Source organism: Hemicordylus capensis, chromosome 4, assembly GCF_027244095.1.
Source record: "Hemicordylus capensis ecotype Gifberg chromosome 4, rHemCap1.1.pri, whole genome shotgun sequence".
Taxonomy (NCBI): domain Eukaryota; kingdom Metazoa; phylum Chordata; class Lepidosauria; order Squamata; family Cordylidae; genus Hemicordylus; species Hemicordylus capensis.
The window spans coordinates 96336356-96354210 of NC_069660.1; the positions used below are offsets into that span (position 1 = coordinate 96336356).

At 45.4% G+C, this 17855-nt stretch overlaps 1 pseudogene; it reads right to left on the reverse strand.

The window, feature by feature from the left end:
- Positions 1-10950: 10950 nt before the first annotated feature.
- LOC128323142 (fos-related antigen 1-like) lies at positions 10951-17417 on the reverse strand (annotated as a pseudogene).
- Positions 17418-17855: the final 438 nt, after the last annotated feature.

Here is a 17855-nt window from a genome sequence, read left to right on the forward strand (position 1 = left end):
GATGGTATTCACCTGAGAGTTATTAAATAATTTTAATTTGAGTCATATTTGGAACCAAAATATACAATAGAAGAAGAACAAAAATATGAAACAATTAAAATCCAGGTCTTTGCTGGGTCCAACATGACCCACATAACAACTGTTTTCAATAGTAAGTAACCATTCAGGAAGTAACAGGCTTTGTTAGTTTTACTTCTGTCCTTGATCACTTCTTGAAGCCTGGTTTGGCTTCAACAAACGTTGCATCATCTACTGGCTAGAATTGTTAGAGGATGTCAAAATGCATGTTGATAGGGTGATCTGGAGGGATATCCTTTATTTAAAAAAACAACAACTAGAACCTCAGAGTCCACCAACCTGAACCAGATGGAAGGCTGAGGTGGCCAGACATAAGGCGGCTTCACATGACCAGCAGAAAGTATGTTGGTGGGAACTGCTGGTTCCTGGTGAGCACACGCTACCAATGCAAGCAGTTGCTTCCACTAATTTCCTTGTCATCTGAACCCACCAGTGTCTGGTTCCTGAGCAGTACTTCTCTCTGCCCCCTGACATCTGTAACCTAGTTTGAAGTTCAGCAGCAGATGTTGGGTGGCAGAGGGAAGTGATGAATAGGAACTGGACTTTGGTGGGTTCAGATTACTTGGATATGCCTTCCTGGAGGCAGTGATGGGTTGGATGAGGGATAACAAACTGAGATTGAATCTAGACTAAATAAGACCGAGGTACTTATTGTGCAGGCTCAGAACACAGCGGACAGTTTTGATCTGCCAGTTCTGGATGGGGTCACACTTCCCCAGAAGGAACAGGTATGGATTCTGAGAGTGCTTCTGGATCCAAACCTCTCTCTGGTGTCCCAGGTTGAGGCGGTGGCCAGAGGTGCTTTCTACGTGCTTTGGCTGCTATACCAACTGCATCTGTTTCTTCAGATAACTGACCTCAGGCAGTAGTACATATGCTGGTAACCTCCAGACTTGACTACGGCAACATACGCTGTGTGAGGCCGCCTTTGCACATAGTCTGCAAACTGCAGTCGCTACAGAATGCGTCAGCCAGGTTGGTCTCTGGGTCATCTTGGACAGACCATATTACTCCTATAATAAAAGAACTACACTGGGTGCCGATACATTTTTTGGCAAAATACAAGGTGCTGGTTATAACCTATAAAGCTCTAAGCAACTTAGGTCCTGTTTATTTGACAACGTTGTCTTCGCCATGACCCCCGTCGCCCATTGAGATCATCTGGAAAAGTTTGCCTGCAGTTGCCACCACCTTGTCTGGTGGCTACACAGGACCTTCTCTGTTGCTTCCCTGAGACTCTGGATAGTGATGTGCACGTGCGTGTGCGTGTCGCAGAGACATGACGTGAGCGCGCGATGTGCGCACGTGCAAAAGGCTTTTTGAAGCCTTTTGCCGACGACTGGGGGAAGGGGCGGCAGGGAGGTATCCTGCTGCCCCAAAAGCTTTCCAAAACTAATGTGCCGGCGGGGGAAACGCGGTGGGAGGGATAAGTACACCCTCCCCCTGCCCTTAAAGAGCCCCCCACCCCAGTGCCGGACCGCAGCTCCGCGGTTCCGTGCACAAGCCTAACTCTGGAATGCGCTCCCTGGTAAAATAAACCCTCCCCATTGCCTTCTCCCATTCTTCCTATATCACTGCTGCCCGATATAGTACCAGCAGGGATTCAAACCGGCAACCTTCTGCTCGTTAGTCAAGCATTTCCCTGCTGTGCCACTTGTTTTTTCATCCAAGCTTTTTAACTTGACTGTGGTTTTAAATTGTTTTAAGGTTTTGATTTTTGTCTTAATTTGTTTTATCTTATTGTAAACTGCGCAGAGTTTGGGGCGAACTACAAATTTGATGGATAGGATAGATAAAATGAGTGGAAGCAGTTGCTTGCACTGGGAGTGTTCACACTCTCAAAGAACCAGTGGTTTCTGCCATCTTGCTTTCTGCCAGTCACGTGAAGCTGCCCATAGAATTCAGGAACAGTGCTGTGTGAGTACATGCTCAGGCCAGGAATATATTTTTAGTAGCAGAACTGAGCTTGCAGTCCTTTTGCACAAAAAAACCTTCCACTCATTTCCCCCAAGCCTGTTTCAGCAGCCTAACTGAGAGGAGGGAGAGAGAGAGGAAAGAGCTTGTTGAGGGACAGTGGGACTTCTCTGTCTTCAGTTATCTAGGGAAAGGGAAGAATAGTAAAGTAGCAATCAGTGGCATTCAAAAAAAAAGTTAGACATTACTAAGCAACATTGACATTGATTAGTTGCTAGTCTTGACTAACTTAAATCCCATTAATTTAAATGAGTCTTAGTCATTACCAGCTTTCTTTGGATACAGGTTTTCAGGTAATCAAATCCGAAACAGCCCCAAAAGCTCTAGAATTCTCTCTCACAACTGGCTGAGTAGGCAAGGGAAAGATAAACTAAACTAACTTTTCATAAGTGTGAAGTAATGCACATTGGTACAAATAATGCCATCTTATTTGGAATAAAATTAATTTATTCAGAATAAGTAAATAAATTTACTTATTTGTAACAGAAAAATGAAAGTATTTTATTAAAAAAAAATTTTAAGTACATAAAAATAAATTTATTAATAATTTACTGCTCTCAGGGAACTTGATACACAGCAGTTTTTAACAAAATAAATATTACATATGTTAGTACTTTGATTTTGGACTAATCCGTTGAAATTTCACTAGCAATATTGAATATGTCATTCAAGAACAGAGACAAAAATTAAATTTCTCAACTATATTTAAATCATGTGTGTTTCATGTACACACAAAATTGTGCACAACTACTATAACTTTTTAAATAAACACTGTATTTTCAACATCTGTGTACTGATTGCATTGTATTCAATGTATACATAAAGAAATAAAGATGAAAGCAGGTTAAAACCCTTGGATTTGTTGCAAAGACAACTCCAGGAATCCTAGTTCTGTTCACCACCTTGTTAGGTTTTCAGCCAGTTCTCCAGAGGGCAAGCATCATAAAACCTGAATTGTACTCCCTTTCTTTTTCCTTGTCTTTGCCATTCTGACATTCATTTCTATGGAAACAGGAGCACAAGCAGGAACTGAGAGCCAGCTACTGAAACTAACAAGAACTCCTGATCACAGCCACTGGCTTTTGGTTACAGTTTCCATGAGAACAGATGTTTGGTCAGCATAAGGGGGGGGGGGATCTCAAATAGATCCTTTTGTCATTTCATATATATCTCATTCTTGCTGCTCAATTTTCAATCTCTGAAACACACATAGCTAAGTTTCCAGTGTCCTTAGGGAATACATGTAACTCAGTGGACTGGGCTTGGTACAAACGTTTCTACATAAACAGTTGTAGATAAGCTAGTAGCAGGGCTAAAATAATTAAGTTGCTTGACATTCCTGTGTGTCACCTTCATACTTTGAAGGACCTTGATCCTGTCAACATCTTGGATGAGAGGTGAAAAGCTCTCTTTTGCTATCTGATGTAGGAAGAGGTTGCCAGTTTCAATATAGGACTGAGTCCCTATCCCTTTAATATTTACCCAGCTAGGAGAATTTAATCAGGTGCAATTTCTTCTATCCCTGTAGCATCAGTGCAAGAGAAGAAATGCTTTCCAAAATTATCTTAAGAGAATGCATGCATCTGTGTGGGCAAATTGTATGTGTTTTTAAGTGCAACCCATCTGAGGGTAATTGAAAACTGGCAACTTCTAAGCACATTAGTAGCTGCATGGAAACTCTGGAGATTTCACCTGTAAAAACATTTAAGGGAGCTGGATGATGACAATGATGATAATATAACCTGCCTTTCTACAAAAGCATTCAGGGCAACTTACAATGATAACATTAATAAAACTAATATGTGAATATAACATTAACTGATATAATGTAAGGATACTGTATGTTCTTTTCAGTGAAGTACTATATGGTCACAGAGCTATTCTAGTAATTCAATTACTTTGAAATACCACTACATCTTTTAAAAATAAAGGATTTATCCAAGGTAGGTGAATGGGCATCAAAATGGCAAACAATGCAGTTCAGTGTCAGGTGATGCACATTTTGGCAAAATAAAAAATAATAAAAACAAAATCCTAGTATTGCATATACAGTGATGGGGCCTAAAGTGGTGATGACTAACCAGAAAATATATCTTGGGTAATGTTGAATAGCTCAATTAAATCACCAGCTCATTGTGTGTCAGCTGTGAGAAAGGCAAATTCCATGCTAGGGATCATTAGGAAAGGGACTGGACAAAACACTGTAATGTTCTTATATAAATCTATGGTTTATCCACACTTGGACTATTGTACACATATACATGTTTAATCACACCATCTCAAGTAGGATATTATAAGGCTGGATAAAGTGCAGAAAAGGGCAATCAAAATAAGAAATGCTCATAAAGGAGTTAGATTAGAGCTATGAAGAAAGATAAAGCATTTGAGGCCTTTTAAGGGGGACATGATAGAGATGTATATAATTATGCATGGCATGGAGGAAGTTGATAGAGAGAAGTTTTTCCCCCTCTGACATCTTGATTGCTTGGCGTCATCCATTTAAACTGATTGTCAGGAGATAAAAGACAAACAAAATAAAACACATCTTCACACAGTTCATTAATTGGTCGTATGGACTGCCACAAGATATAGGAATGACCACTAGTTCATAGTTAGTTAGTTAGTTAGTTAGTACATTTCTATACTGCTCCATACAAAAAAGTCCCTGGGTGGTTCACAGTCTAAATGCCTTTAAAAGAAATTCGTGGAGGATAGGTTCACCTACAACTTTTGGCTGTGATTGCCTAACAGAATCTCTAGATTCAGAGAATACTATTTGTTACCACTGAATACCATTTGTTGGGGGGCAACAGCCATGGAAGGCAGTTACCTTCATTCCCAGCTATGGGTCTCCCAGAAGCATCTCTTTGCCTCTGGAACAGGGGTTCTCAACCTTGGGTCCCCAGATGTTGGTGGACTTCAACTCCCATAACCCTCAACCACAATGGCATTTGGCCATTATGGCTGGGGATTATGGGAGTTGAAGTCCACCAACATCTGGGGACCCAAGGTTGAGAACCCCTGCTCTGGAAGAAACAAAACGCTAGACGAGGTGGGCCTTTGGTCTGACCCAGCAGGGCTCTTCATATGTTCTTATTCGCTTTTGTATTTTTCTTCATGAAGAGCAACCTTGCCTATAGCAAGATTTTACATGAAGTCTCCATTTCCCTGTTGGTTAAAGTTATTTTAAAAAGCCATGTTTGTGCTTCTTTGTGGGTTATGGTGCATATCAAAATTACTGGTGCAATCAGAGTAATGGATGTCAGAGTCACCTGACATCCTAATCACACATTGGTCCAAGAGAGTAACATTTTCTCACTCTGCCATTGACAGGGTATTTTGAGCTGAGAACATATCTAATGTGATTTACATTTACCCCAAGAATCCTTATCTCTAAGTCTACAGAAATGTATCCAAGGAGATTTTACTTTCTTGAATGGAGTCCTGTTTAACTTATCAGTAATTGTCATCCAGTCCGATCGGTGGCACAAAGCCTGCTTTATGTATGCATCAGAATCCTCTCCTTCTGCCAACAGCCAAATCCATGCTTACTTGGAAGTAAATCCCCTGAACTTAGTGGAGCTTATTTCCAAGTATGTGTGCAGAGGATTGCAGTCTATGCTTGAAATGAATCCAGCACCATTTTATTTTTACACAAGCATACCTATGATGGGGCTTGGGAGATGTATTCTGCTAATGTTAACTGTAGTAATTTGCAGTTGACAATTGTGCACTTTATTATCATTATGCAATAGAATTGAGGTTTGCCATTCTAAATTTGACCCAGTTTTAGTCACATGCAATACTTTGCAATGCTACCTTTAGGAGTTTTGTATTATGGATGTTTTTTGTGATGTGATGTTGAATAGAGCTATTTTTAAAAACATTTTGTACCATAACGTTCTGAGTACATTTTCTAAAAGCTGTAGTATTGCCTAGGAGAAGTTAACACTCTCAAAGGATAAGCAAGCATATCAAAGGTGATCATGTTAAAATGTGTAGACAATACTAAATGAGATGGGGAAATACTTAGTTCTTGGACCTGGTGGTGTAATGAGGATGACACCCAATAAGAACACCTAGCTAAGGTACATCCTGGGGCTAGGGTCAGTACCTGGGGTAGGGTTTCAAATGTTGCCTCCTCCCACTTACCCGGTGGCATCCCAGGGAGCACAAAAAGTTGCTACCACTTTTCTTCCTGCACTAAATTTGAAAAGGAGGAGTGGGACACTCAAGTCTATCACTCTCCTCTCCTCCTCCTCCTCCTCCTCCTCCACCACCACCGAGCAGAAGAGGAAGTAGAGGAGAGTTGTGACTGTGATCTAGAACATCTTCCTACCATTCTCCCTTCTTCCACATTTTCTTCTGCTCCTCCTCCCTCTTTCAAATTCAGTACGAGCAGGAGCAGCAGCAGGAGAGGATGGGCGGTGGGTGGTGGATGGTGGCCACTGCCTCACTGCCTTAACGCCTTGATAATCTGCCACATGAGGTGACTGCCTCAGTGCGCTTCCTGGAGAGGCCAGCCATAGCTCTCAATATTATGTTTGATTAGAGTTATTTACATAAAGTTATATGATGTAATATGTTTGGTTTGAAATAGATATGTTTCCAGAGTGTCGATGGACAATTAAGTATCAGCTTGCTGTGAGGCTTAGTGAAGGCAGCATGCCAGCCAGAGAGGGATCTTTGCAGAAATGGATGGGCCCTGTGCCTGCAGCCTAATTCAGTACATTAAAATAAAATTAACATTGCTGGTGGAGTGGAGAGCATTGGTGGTATGTATTTGCTCTGTTGATTGGACAGCAGAAACCTGTGGTTGTTGCTGCTGTTTTTTCACCATATATGGGACAATGGAGATGTGTGACAGCATTGCCATCTCTTCAAATGTTTCTGTAAAACCTTTGCAGTCATGGGACAGGAGAGGGTTGATATGAATTGGTATTGTGGTGCAGGGAAAGAGAGGCATACAATTTCCCTCACACACCATTTCCACAATGTAGAATCCACTCCACTCTGCCAGCTGCTGTGTATTTGCCCTCCTAGGAAGAAATATTTTTCCCCTACAAATTTATTCCATTTGAATCCCAAGGAGCTAGGGACATGGATCTGTGTGGTCAGTCCTATGAATACAAGTCAGTCCCAATCATCCATAGGAACAGGAGCATAGAAAGGTTGGAATGGGTCCTGGGACAACAAGCAAAGATGGCTCTCGGGCTCCTACCTTCTTCACCACCCTCCTCCCCAGCCATATATTTGCTGTAGAAGAACGGAAAAGACATAGTGAAAAACAAGAAAATTCTTGGCAGGCCTTGTCAGGAGCCAGCTGCAGGCCAGTGAATTGGAGAGGCAGGAGGAGGAGAGCAAAGAGGGAGCTGTTGCCTATCTAGTAACAGAGGCCCAGGAATATTTGTTCCCCCAGCCCTTGTTCATTTATAGCTATGCCCCTGCATAGGAATGATTGATTGGTTGCTCTGCAACTGAGAGGTAACCCCTGTCTTACACACACACACACACACACACACACACACACACACACACACACTTCCCCAGAAGCTAGGATAGTACATTTTAAGTTATACTAGCTTAACCCATGCAGAGCATCTGCGTGCTAGTACTTGATTGCTCCCTTCACCCCCTGCCACAGCCACACTCCACCCTCACCTCTGAGATCTCTCCAGCCTCGCCAGAGCTGCACTCTTGCTCCTCCTCCTCCTCCTCCAACCAGGTGCTTCCATCTCCCTCATCCCTCTTGGTCACTCCATCCCTTTACTCTATTCCCCTCACCTCTCTTGGTTGCAGCTGCAGTGTTGCTGGCGCCTCTTGGCCAAGCTGCAGCCCCTTATCCCCAGGGACCTCCCCACCCTCACCCCGCTCCTGCTTCTCCACACAGGAGCAGCAGCAGCAGCAACAGCAGCAGCGGTTGACCAGGCCCTTCCGCACTGCCGCCACTGCCATGGCCGCTCATTCCCCTCAGGCCGCTGACAGGCCTGGACCCATCACTTGCCTGCCTGCCTGCCTGCCTCCGCCAATGGCCTCAGTAGCCCCAAACAGCAGCAGTGGTTGACTGGACCCTTCCTTGCTGCCAATAGATGCCGCCATGGCCATTGTTCTCCTCAGGCTGCAACAGGCTTGGGGCCGTCCCTCACCCTTCCTTCTTTCTCTCTTCCCCACCTTTCTTTCTCTCTCTTTCTCTCTCTCCTCCATTCACTCTTCCCCTCTGTCTTTCTTTCCCTCCCCCCTCTCTCAATCTCTCATTCTCTCTTTCCCTCCCTGAGTTAACAGATCTTGTTCATTTTGTTTCCTCATCTAATTCACACAATGGCAGCCTCCTTCTCCTGAAGTGGCTCTTTCCTCCCTCACAACCCCTCTCTTCGCAGACCCCTGAACACTGTCCTTTTATATATATAGATTCCTCTCCTCTACAATCAAGAACACCATCCGACCAGTAACAGTTGCATTCCAACTGTCCTCAACCATCACAGGCTCCTCCTCCCTATCTACATATGGAATCCCCACTGCCTAATCACCACAGCACCACAGGCTCCTCCTCCCTATCAGCATATGGAATCCCCACTGCCAAATCACCATGGTGCTTCTGCTCTCACAGGCTCCTCCTCCTTATATGCATATGAAATCTCCACTGCCCAATCATCACTGTGCTTCTGTTTGCGAACTCTCGTGAAACCTGCCACGCACGGGATTAGTCACAGGTACACCTTAGAGAATTAGATAGATAGATAGATAGATAGATAGATAGATAGATAGATAGATAGATAGATAGATAGATAGATAAGGACTTTGGATCTCCAACCTCATAGCCCAAGGAGGATTATGGGAGTTGTAATTCAACATCATCTGGGGACCCAAGGTTGGGAACAGCTTCACTAGAATCCCTAGTGTCAACATTATCAGGAGAAGGCATAACCTCCCTAAATGCCTGCTGGAGGCAGTGATAGCTCGATGAGAGGTGACAAGCTGAGGCTGAATCCAGATAAGATGGAGGTACCTATTGTACAGGGTCGGAACTTGGGAGATGATTTTTATCTGCCAGTTCTGGATGGGGTCACACTTCCCCAGAAGGAACAGGTATGCAGTCTGGGGGTGCTTCTGGACACAAACCTCTCCCTGGTGTCCCAGGTTGAGGCAGTGGCCAGAGGTGCCTTTTATCAGCTTCGGCTGATATGCCAGTACATTTCTTGAGGAATGTGACCTCAGAACAGTGTATAGGAACAGAGGAAGAGAGGAAGCTGCCATATACTGAGTCAGACCATTGGTCCATCTAGTTCAGTATTGTCTTCACAGACTGGCAGCAGCTTCTCCAAAGTTGCAGGCAGGAATCTCTCTCAGCCCTATCTTGAAGAAGCCAGGGAGGGAACTTGGAACCTTCTGCTCTTCCCAGAGCGGCTTCATCCCCTGAGGGGAATATCTTACAGTGCTTACACTTCAAATGCAACCAGGGCAGACCCTGCTTAGCTAAGGGAACAAGTCATGCTTGCTACCACAAGACCAACTCTCCTCTCCTGAAAAATGAAACTGACTGAGCGGACATTTAAAAACTTGTGCGTGCATTCACATGTGCACGCCTTAGAAGAAACACGAATGGAGTGCATTAAAAAAAATTGGGAGTGAAGGTGTAAATATTAACCTATGAAGAGAACGCTTTGGTCAGAATTCTGGGCTCTGGAATCAAATTATTTGGTAAACTAAAGGGCCGTCTAGAGCAGGGATTCTCAACGTGGGTCCCCAGATGCTATTGGACTTCAACTCCCATAATGCCCAACCCCAGGCCACTGGGGCTAGGGATTATGGGAATTGAAGTCCAATAACATCTGGGGACCCAACATTGAGAATCCCTGGTCTAGAGAGTCTTGAGGACTAGCAGCTTGACTCTGGGATTTGGTTTGGCACAAACCTGAGCAAGATGCCTGTATGTTCTGTGACCAGCATTGGGGGCACAAGTGAGGCAGATGGGGCCAGGGGACTCTATAACTGCCAATGTTCTAGATAGGGTCACACTTTCCCAAAAAGAACAGGTTCGCAGTCTGTGAGTACTTCTGGATCCATACCTCTCCCTGGTATCTCAGGTTGAAGCAGTGGCCAGAGGGGCTTTCTATCAGCTTCGGCTGATACGCCAGCTGCGTCCGTTTCTTGAGATGAACAACCTCATAACTGTGGTACATATGTTGGTAACCTCCAGACTTGACTTCTGCAATGCGCTCTATGTGGGGCTGCCTTTGTACGTAGTCCGGAAGTTTCAGTTGGTACAGAATGCAGCGGCCAGGTTGGTCACTAGGTCACCTCAGAGAGACCACATCACTCCTTTGTTGATAGAGTTATACTGGCTGCCAATAGTCTTCCGGGCAAAATACAAAGTGCTAGTTATAACTTATAAAGCCCTAAATGGCTTAGGCCCTGGGTATCTAAGAGAACATTTTTTTCATTATGAGCCCCACTGCCCGTTGAGGTCGTCCCGAGAGATCCGTCTCCAGTTGCCGCCAGCTTGGCTGGTGGCCACACAGGGATGGGCTTTTTCGGTTGCTGCCCCAAGACTGTGGAATGCACTTCCTACTGAGATACGATCCTCCCCATCTCTGAGAATTTGTAAAAAGCATTTGAAGACCCACCCTTCACCCACGCTTTTTCAGTTCTTTAAAATTTTAAGGTTTTAATTTGTGGGTGATAATTTTAATAATTTTTAAATTATTAAATTGTTTTAAGTTTTTCTACGTGTTTTAACTTGTTTAACCGCCCAGAGATGAAAGTTTCGGACAGTGTACAAATTTGATAAACAAACAAACAAATAAAATGTGGTCCAGGGCCGAAGGGAAGCGCCTTAGAACCTGGTGGATGTGCAAGGTTCTAGAGCACCCTTGCTTTGCCGGATGCAGTGGGCACTGCTCAGAGGGCCAGCAAGGTGGGTGAGTTGAGAGAGTGTGAGGAATGGTCCCTGCTGCTGCTGCTGCATTGGTAGGTGGAAGAGCAGGGAATCGGTGGCAGAGGGCGCATCGGGGTCTCCTGGGCGGGGTAGGTGAAGACCAGGCAGGGGATTAAAGGGGTGAGAGAAGGAGTAGCTAGCTATTAGGGTGGGGGTGTGCAGGGCCTCTGGGTCCAGGACCCCACTGGGGGGCAGGGACCGGAGAGGAGTGTCAGGAGGCAATGCTGGGACCTGGTGGGGCCTCCTGCCTCAGAGGAGGCCTGGCTGGGGCAGCAGGCTGGCTTTGGCCCTCTTTCTCTTCCCTTGAGGACTCCTCATGGACTTTGCAGATGGGGCAATGGGCCTCCAGGACCAGCTCCAGGTGCTCCTTCTGCTTCTGCAGCTCTGCAGTCTCCTTCCGCAGCCTGGACTGCTGGTCTGTCCAGCTGGTCTGTCTCCATTTGCAAGGTGTCTGTTAGTTCTTTCCGGTGGTTGTGACACTTGGGAGCTGCCAATTTATTCCTCTCCCACTGCAAGCAGGGTCTCTCTTCCGCTTCATGTGTCAGATGTTTGGAGAGACACCTCCGGGATATTAATGTGTGGCTGGTGGTGTGGATCACCCCCAGCCGGATGCCGGCAGGATAGCATGGGCACCAGCAGGGCCATGGGTAGGGTGGCATTCCTGGAGAAGTACCCATGATTATGGGCTGGACCATCCACTGGAGATCGTGGCTGGTGGTGATGGTATTAAGGTTGGGGACGAAGCTGCTGGCACTGGTGCTGTTTCCAACCCCAGGATCAGAGGGGTGCTGCTGGTCATCTCCAGACTTGACTACTGCAATGTGCTCTATGTGGGGCTGCCTTTGTATGGAAACTGCAGTTAGAATATAAGAACAGCCCTGCTGGATCAGGCCCAAGGCCCATCTAGTCCAGCATCCCGTTTTGCACAGTGGCCCATCAGATGCTGCTGGAAGCCACAGGTAGGAGTTGAGGGCATGCCCTCTCTCCTGTTGTTACTCCCCCGCAACTGATACCCAGAGACACCCCACCCCCAAGGCTGGAGGTGGCCTACAGCCCTCCGACTAGTAGCCATCAATAGATCTCTCCTCCATGAAGTTATCCAAACCCCTCTTAAAGCCATCCAGGTTGTTGGCTGTCACCACATCTCATGGCAGAGAATTCCACAAGTTGATTATGTGTTGTGTGAAAAAGTACTTCCGCTTGTTGGTCCTAGATTTCCCAGCAATCAATTTCATGGGATGACCCCTGGTTCTAGTGTTATGGGAGAGAGAGAAGAATTTCTCTCTATCCACTTTCTCCACACCATGCATGATTTTATAGACCTCTATCATGTCTCCCCGCAGTCGTCTTTTTTCTAAACTAAATAGCCCCAGGTGTTGTAGCCCATCCTCATAAGAAAGGTGCTCTAGGCTCTTGAGTGCTCTAGGCTCTTGTTTGATCTTGGTTGCCCTCTTCTGCACCTTTTCCAGTTCTACAATGTCATTTTTTAGATGTGGTGATCAGAATTGTACACAGTACTCCAGGTGTGGCCGCACCATAGTTTTGTATAAGGGCTTTATAATATTATATTAGCAGTTTTATTTTCAATCCCCTTCCTAATGATCCCTAGCATGGAATTGGCCTTTTTAACAGCTGCCGCACATTGAGTCGACACTTTCAACAAGCTGTCCACCATGACCCAAGATCCCTCTCCTGGTCAGTCACCGACAGCTCAGATCCCATCAGCATATACTTGAAGCTGGGGTTCTTCGTCCCAGTGTGAATCACCTTACACTTGCCAATACTGAACCGCATTTGCCACTTTGTCGCCCACTCACCCAGTTTGGAGAGATCCTTTTGGAGCTCTTCACAATCAGTTATGGATTTCACTACCCGAAAGAGTTTGGTATCATCTGCAAATTTGGCCACCTCGCTGCTTACCCCTACTTCTAGATCATTTATGAATAAATTAAAAGCACTGGTCCCAGTACAGATCCCTGGGGGACCCCACTTCTTACTTCCCTCCATTGCGAAAACTCTCCATTTATACCTATCCTCTGTTTCCTGTCTTTCAACCAGTTAGCAATCCACACATGGACTTGTCCCCTTATCCCATGACCACTAAGTTTCCTCAGGAGTCTTTGATGATGAATTTTGTCAAAAGCTTTTTGGAAGTCCAGGTATACTATGTCAACTGGATCACCTTGATCCACACACTTGTTGACACTCTCAAAGAACTCCAAAAGGTTGGTCAGGCAAGATTTACCTTTGCGGAAGCTATGCTGGTTCACTCCTAGCAGGGCCTGTTCTTCTATGTGCTTTACAATTTTATCCTTGAGGATGCTTTCCATCAATTTGCCTGGAACGGATGTTAAGCTTACTGGCCTGTAATTTCCCGGATCACCCCTGGATCCCTTCTTGAAAATCGGTGTTACATTTGCTACTCTCCAGTCTGGTACAGAACCTGATTGCAGGGATAAGTTATATATTTTAGCAAGGAAGTCAACAATTTCACATTTGAGTTCTTTGAGGATTCTTGGATGGATGCCATCCGGCCCTGGTGATTTGTTAGTTTTCAGTTTTTCCAGACAGTTTAGAACATCATCTCTCGTCACTTCTATCTGACTCAGTTCTTTAGCTGCCATCCCCAAAAAGCCTGGTTCAGGAACAGGTATATACTCAGTATCCTCTGCCATGAAGATGGACACAAAGAACTCATTTAGCTTCTCTGCAGCCTCCATATCCTCCTTAATAATCCCTTTCACTCCCTCATTATCTAATGGTCCAACTGCCTCCCTGGCAGGTTTCCTGCTTCCGATGTATTTAAAGAAGTTTTTGTTATTCCCCTTGATGCTTTTAGCTAAATGCTCCTCACACTCTCTTTTCACCTCCCTTATTGTTGTCTTTTGCCAGAGTTTGTGTTCCTTTCTGTTCTCTTCATTTGGACAGGCCTTCCAATTTTGGAAAGAAGTCTTCTTCCCTTTTATGGCTTCCTTGACAGTACCCGTTAGCCATGCTGGCATCCTCCTGGACTTAGTGGTACCTTTCCTCTTTTTGGGTATACAATCTAACTGGGCTTCTAGTATTGTGGTTTTGAGTAAACTCCATGCACTCTGGAGCGAAGTGACTCTCCTGAGTTTCCCTTTCAGCTTCCTTTTCACCATACTCCTCATTTTAGAGAAGTTTCCTCTTCTGAAATTCAAAATGTCTGTGTTAGACATCCTTGGTGATTCTCTGTCCGCATGTATGCTGAATTTGATGGCACTGTTCCCTAAGGAGTCAATGACACTGACATCCCACACCAGATCCTGGGTGCCACTCAGAATTAAGTCCAAGGTTGCCTTCTCTCTGGTCGATTCCAAGACCAACTGTTCTAGGGCACAGTCATTTAGCGTATCTAGAAATTTGACCTCTTTGTCATGACCTGACTATGAATTTACCCAGTCTATGTGTGGGTAATTGAAGTTACCCATGATTACAGCCCTACCTCTCCTTGACGCCTCCCTGATTTCCTGCTGCAACTCCCAGTCACTGTCAGCGTTTTGATCAGGAGGGCGATAGCACGTCCCAAGTAGCACATTTCTTTTCAGGCCTTGTATTGTCACCCACGGGGTTTCTGTGGAGGACTCCGGTCCTCCTAGGTTTTCTAGCTTGTTAGATTATATCCCTTCTTTAACATACAGTGCTACTCCACTTCCAAGGCGCCCCTCCCTATCTTTTCTATAGAGTTTGTATCCAGAGATAACAGTGTCCCACTACTTCTCACTGTTCCACCATGTTTCTTTTATGCCCACTATATCTATTTCTGTGTTAGCCACCAAGCACTTCAGCTCACCCATTTTGGCTCAGAGGCTTCTGGCATTGGCATATAAGCACCTATATGCTGAATCTCTCACCTGATATATGCTATCTTTCTTTTGACTCTTTGACCAGCTGGCACAGTCTCCCATCTGCTCTTTATGCGGTATTGCTCTGTCCCCTATATTATATACCCTTATATTTTTATTCTGTTTTACCCTCGCACTTCAAAGGATGGTTTTTGCCAAATGGGATACTGCCCAGCTCCCATCAGCTGTTACCCAGGTGTCATTTTAAGAGGTGCTCTGCAACCTTTTTGATTTTAAGCACCAGCAGTCTGGTTCCATCTTGGTTCAAGTGCAGCCCATCCCTTTTGTACAGGCCTTGCTTACCCCAAAATGTATCCCAGTGCCTAACAAATCTAAACCCCTCCTCCCAGCATCAACGTCTCATCCACGCATTGAAACCCCTCAGCTCTGACTGTCTCACTGTACCTGCGCATGGAACAGGTAGCATTTCTGAGAATGCTACCTTGAGGGTCCTGGACTTCAATATGCTACCTATCAGCCTAAATTTGGCTTCCAGGACCTCCTGACTACATTTCCCCACATCGTTGGTGCCGACATGCACCACGACAGCTGTCTCCTCCCCAGCACTGCCTAAGAGCCTATCTAGACACTATGTGATGTCCGCAATCTTCACACCAGGCAGGCAAGTCACCGTGCGGTCAACACGCGGGTCACAAACCCATCTCTCTATACCTCTATGATCAAATCACCCACTGCAAGGAGGTCCCCACCCCCCAGAGGAATATCCCCTGTGCGAGAGGATATGGGCTCATCATCCATGGAAGGGGTCCCTTCTAAAGGAGCATTTCCCTCTTCCTCAGACTGATGTCCTCCTTGCCCGAGACCTTCATTCTCCCTGAGAGCAGAGGAGCTATCAGCCCTGGAGTGGGATGTCTGTATCACGTCGCTGAAGGTCTTGTCCACATGCCTCTCTGTCTCTCTGAGCTTCTCCAGATCCGCCTACTTGATCTCAAGGGAACGAACTTGCTCCCTGAAAGATAGGAAATCCTTGCACCGAGCACACAACCATGATTTCTGCCCATGGGGCAAATAGTCATACATGTGGCACTCTGCAATAAACTGGGAAGTGCCCCCTCCCCTGCTGGCCTTCTATCTTCATACTGTTTTTGTTGGCTGTTTACAGTATTTAGAGATAGCTTATTAGAAGGATAGGTCTCAGCTGTAATGGTCAGGTATTTACTGTCCAAGCAGCCTTTCCCAAGAATATGAGGAAGGGATTTGTACTTCCCTTCTCTTCTCCACCAGTCTCCTTGTGATCACTGGGGCTTGTTCCAGGCTCCGCTGCACACTTCCCACTAAACTCTTGCAAAATTCTTATGTCCTGTTTGCTATGCTCTGTTCACTTGCTCTCGGCCCTACACCTCTTATGTAGAGAGTAGTCTTCCAACTGACGCAGGATATGAATCAAAGGAATGTGGGCCTCTCACAGCCCTAGCTGACTCCACCCCCTCCAGGCAGGGACTATCAACAAACACTGGAGTTAGCTAACCCTTGCAATTAATAACCCTTGCAGGGACAAACACCGGAGTTACCTAACCCTGGCAAATTCTAACCCTTGCAATTACAAACCCACATGCAGAGACTAGGACTTATCCCTTAAAGAAAAACCAGCCCCTGAAAATCTCCCCTCCTCCTGTTAGTTGGTTTGAAGGGGGGAAGGGCTAGATGCTTAGAAAAGCTTGCTCACCTCCCCAAGATGTGTCTGCTCTTCACAGAGTAGTCTTCCAACTCCTTGGAAGTTGGTCCAGAATGCGGCAGCCAGGTTGGTCTCTGGGTCATCTTGGAGAGATCATATCAGTCTACACAGCTGCCAATAAGTTTCCAGGCAAAATACAAGGTTTTGGTTATAACCTATAAAACCTTAAAGAGCTTGGGCCCTGGGTATTTAAGAGAACCTCTTCTTCGCTATGAACCACACTGCCCATTGAGATCATCTGGAGAGGTTCATCTGCAGTTGCCACCAGCCCCATCTGGTGGCTACTCAAGGATGGGCCTTCTGCATCGCTGCCCCGAGGCTTTGGAACACACTTCCTGCTGAAATAAGAGCCTCCCCGTTTCTTACAACTTTTAAAAGGCAGTCAAGATGCATTTGTTCACCCAGGCATTTAATTAGATATTGTTTTAATAGTGTGTTTAATAGTTTTAATGTTTTAAACTTTAATTGTTGTAATGTTTTAATCTTTTTATCTGTTGTTTTTATTGTTTTGTTGTAAACCACCCAGAGACTTGTGTTTTGAGTGGTATACAAACGTTAAAAATTTTTTTTAATTGAATATATCAAGCTAGAGCCTACATTGGAATATATTTAATTGGGATATGTTGTGCATGACCTGTGCCAGCACCAGAAGGTCAGACTGCTGCTGAGGTTTGTGTAAAGTAGGATGTGCACAAATTGAAGTTTTTGCACAGGTTTGGTGATGAACCGGTTCGGTGCTGCAGGGAGGGGAGCGAGGAGGCGCTTTAAAAAGGAGAGCAGATCCTTACCTTCTCTCCGCTGCCACATACAGCTTCCTGCTGCAGCCGCACTTGTCCCAAGTACCCACAGGCAATGCTAGCACATACATGGCATCCGCACATGCACAGGTGCCATTTGCATGGTCAGCAATATCATGCTGACCACACAAATGGCACCTGTACATGCGTGAATGCCATGTGTGTGTTAGGGCCATACACGGGTACTTGGGACAAGTGCTGCAGCAGCAGGAAGCTGTATGTGGCGGCAGAGAGCAGGTAAAGACCTGCTCTCCTTTTAAAAAAAGATCCCGCTCACTATTCCCCTCCCGGTGGTACCAAACCTGTGCACAGACCTCAGTTCATGCACATCCCTAGTGGAAATGCCTTCAAGTCCTAGACCAATGCTACTCTGGGTGTGCAACAATAAGGTGCTTTCAGCTATGCATGGGCACCTGCCAGGTTCAACCTGCCTGCCAGGCAAACTAGCAATAAACTGTGTGCAAACAGCAAATATATATAAACATGCACATTCAGAAATTAAATTATAT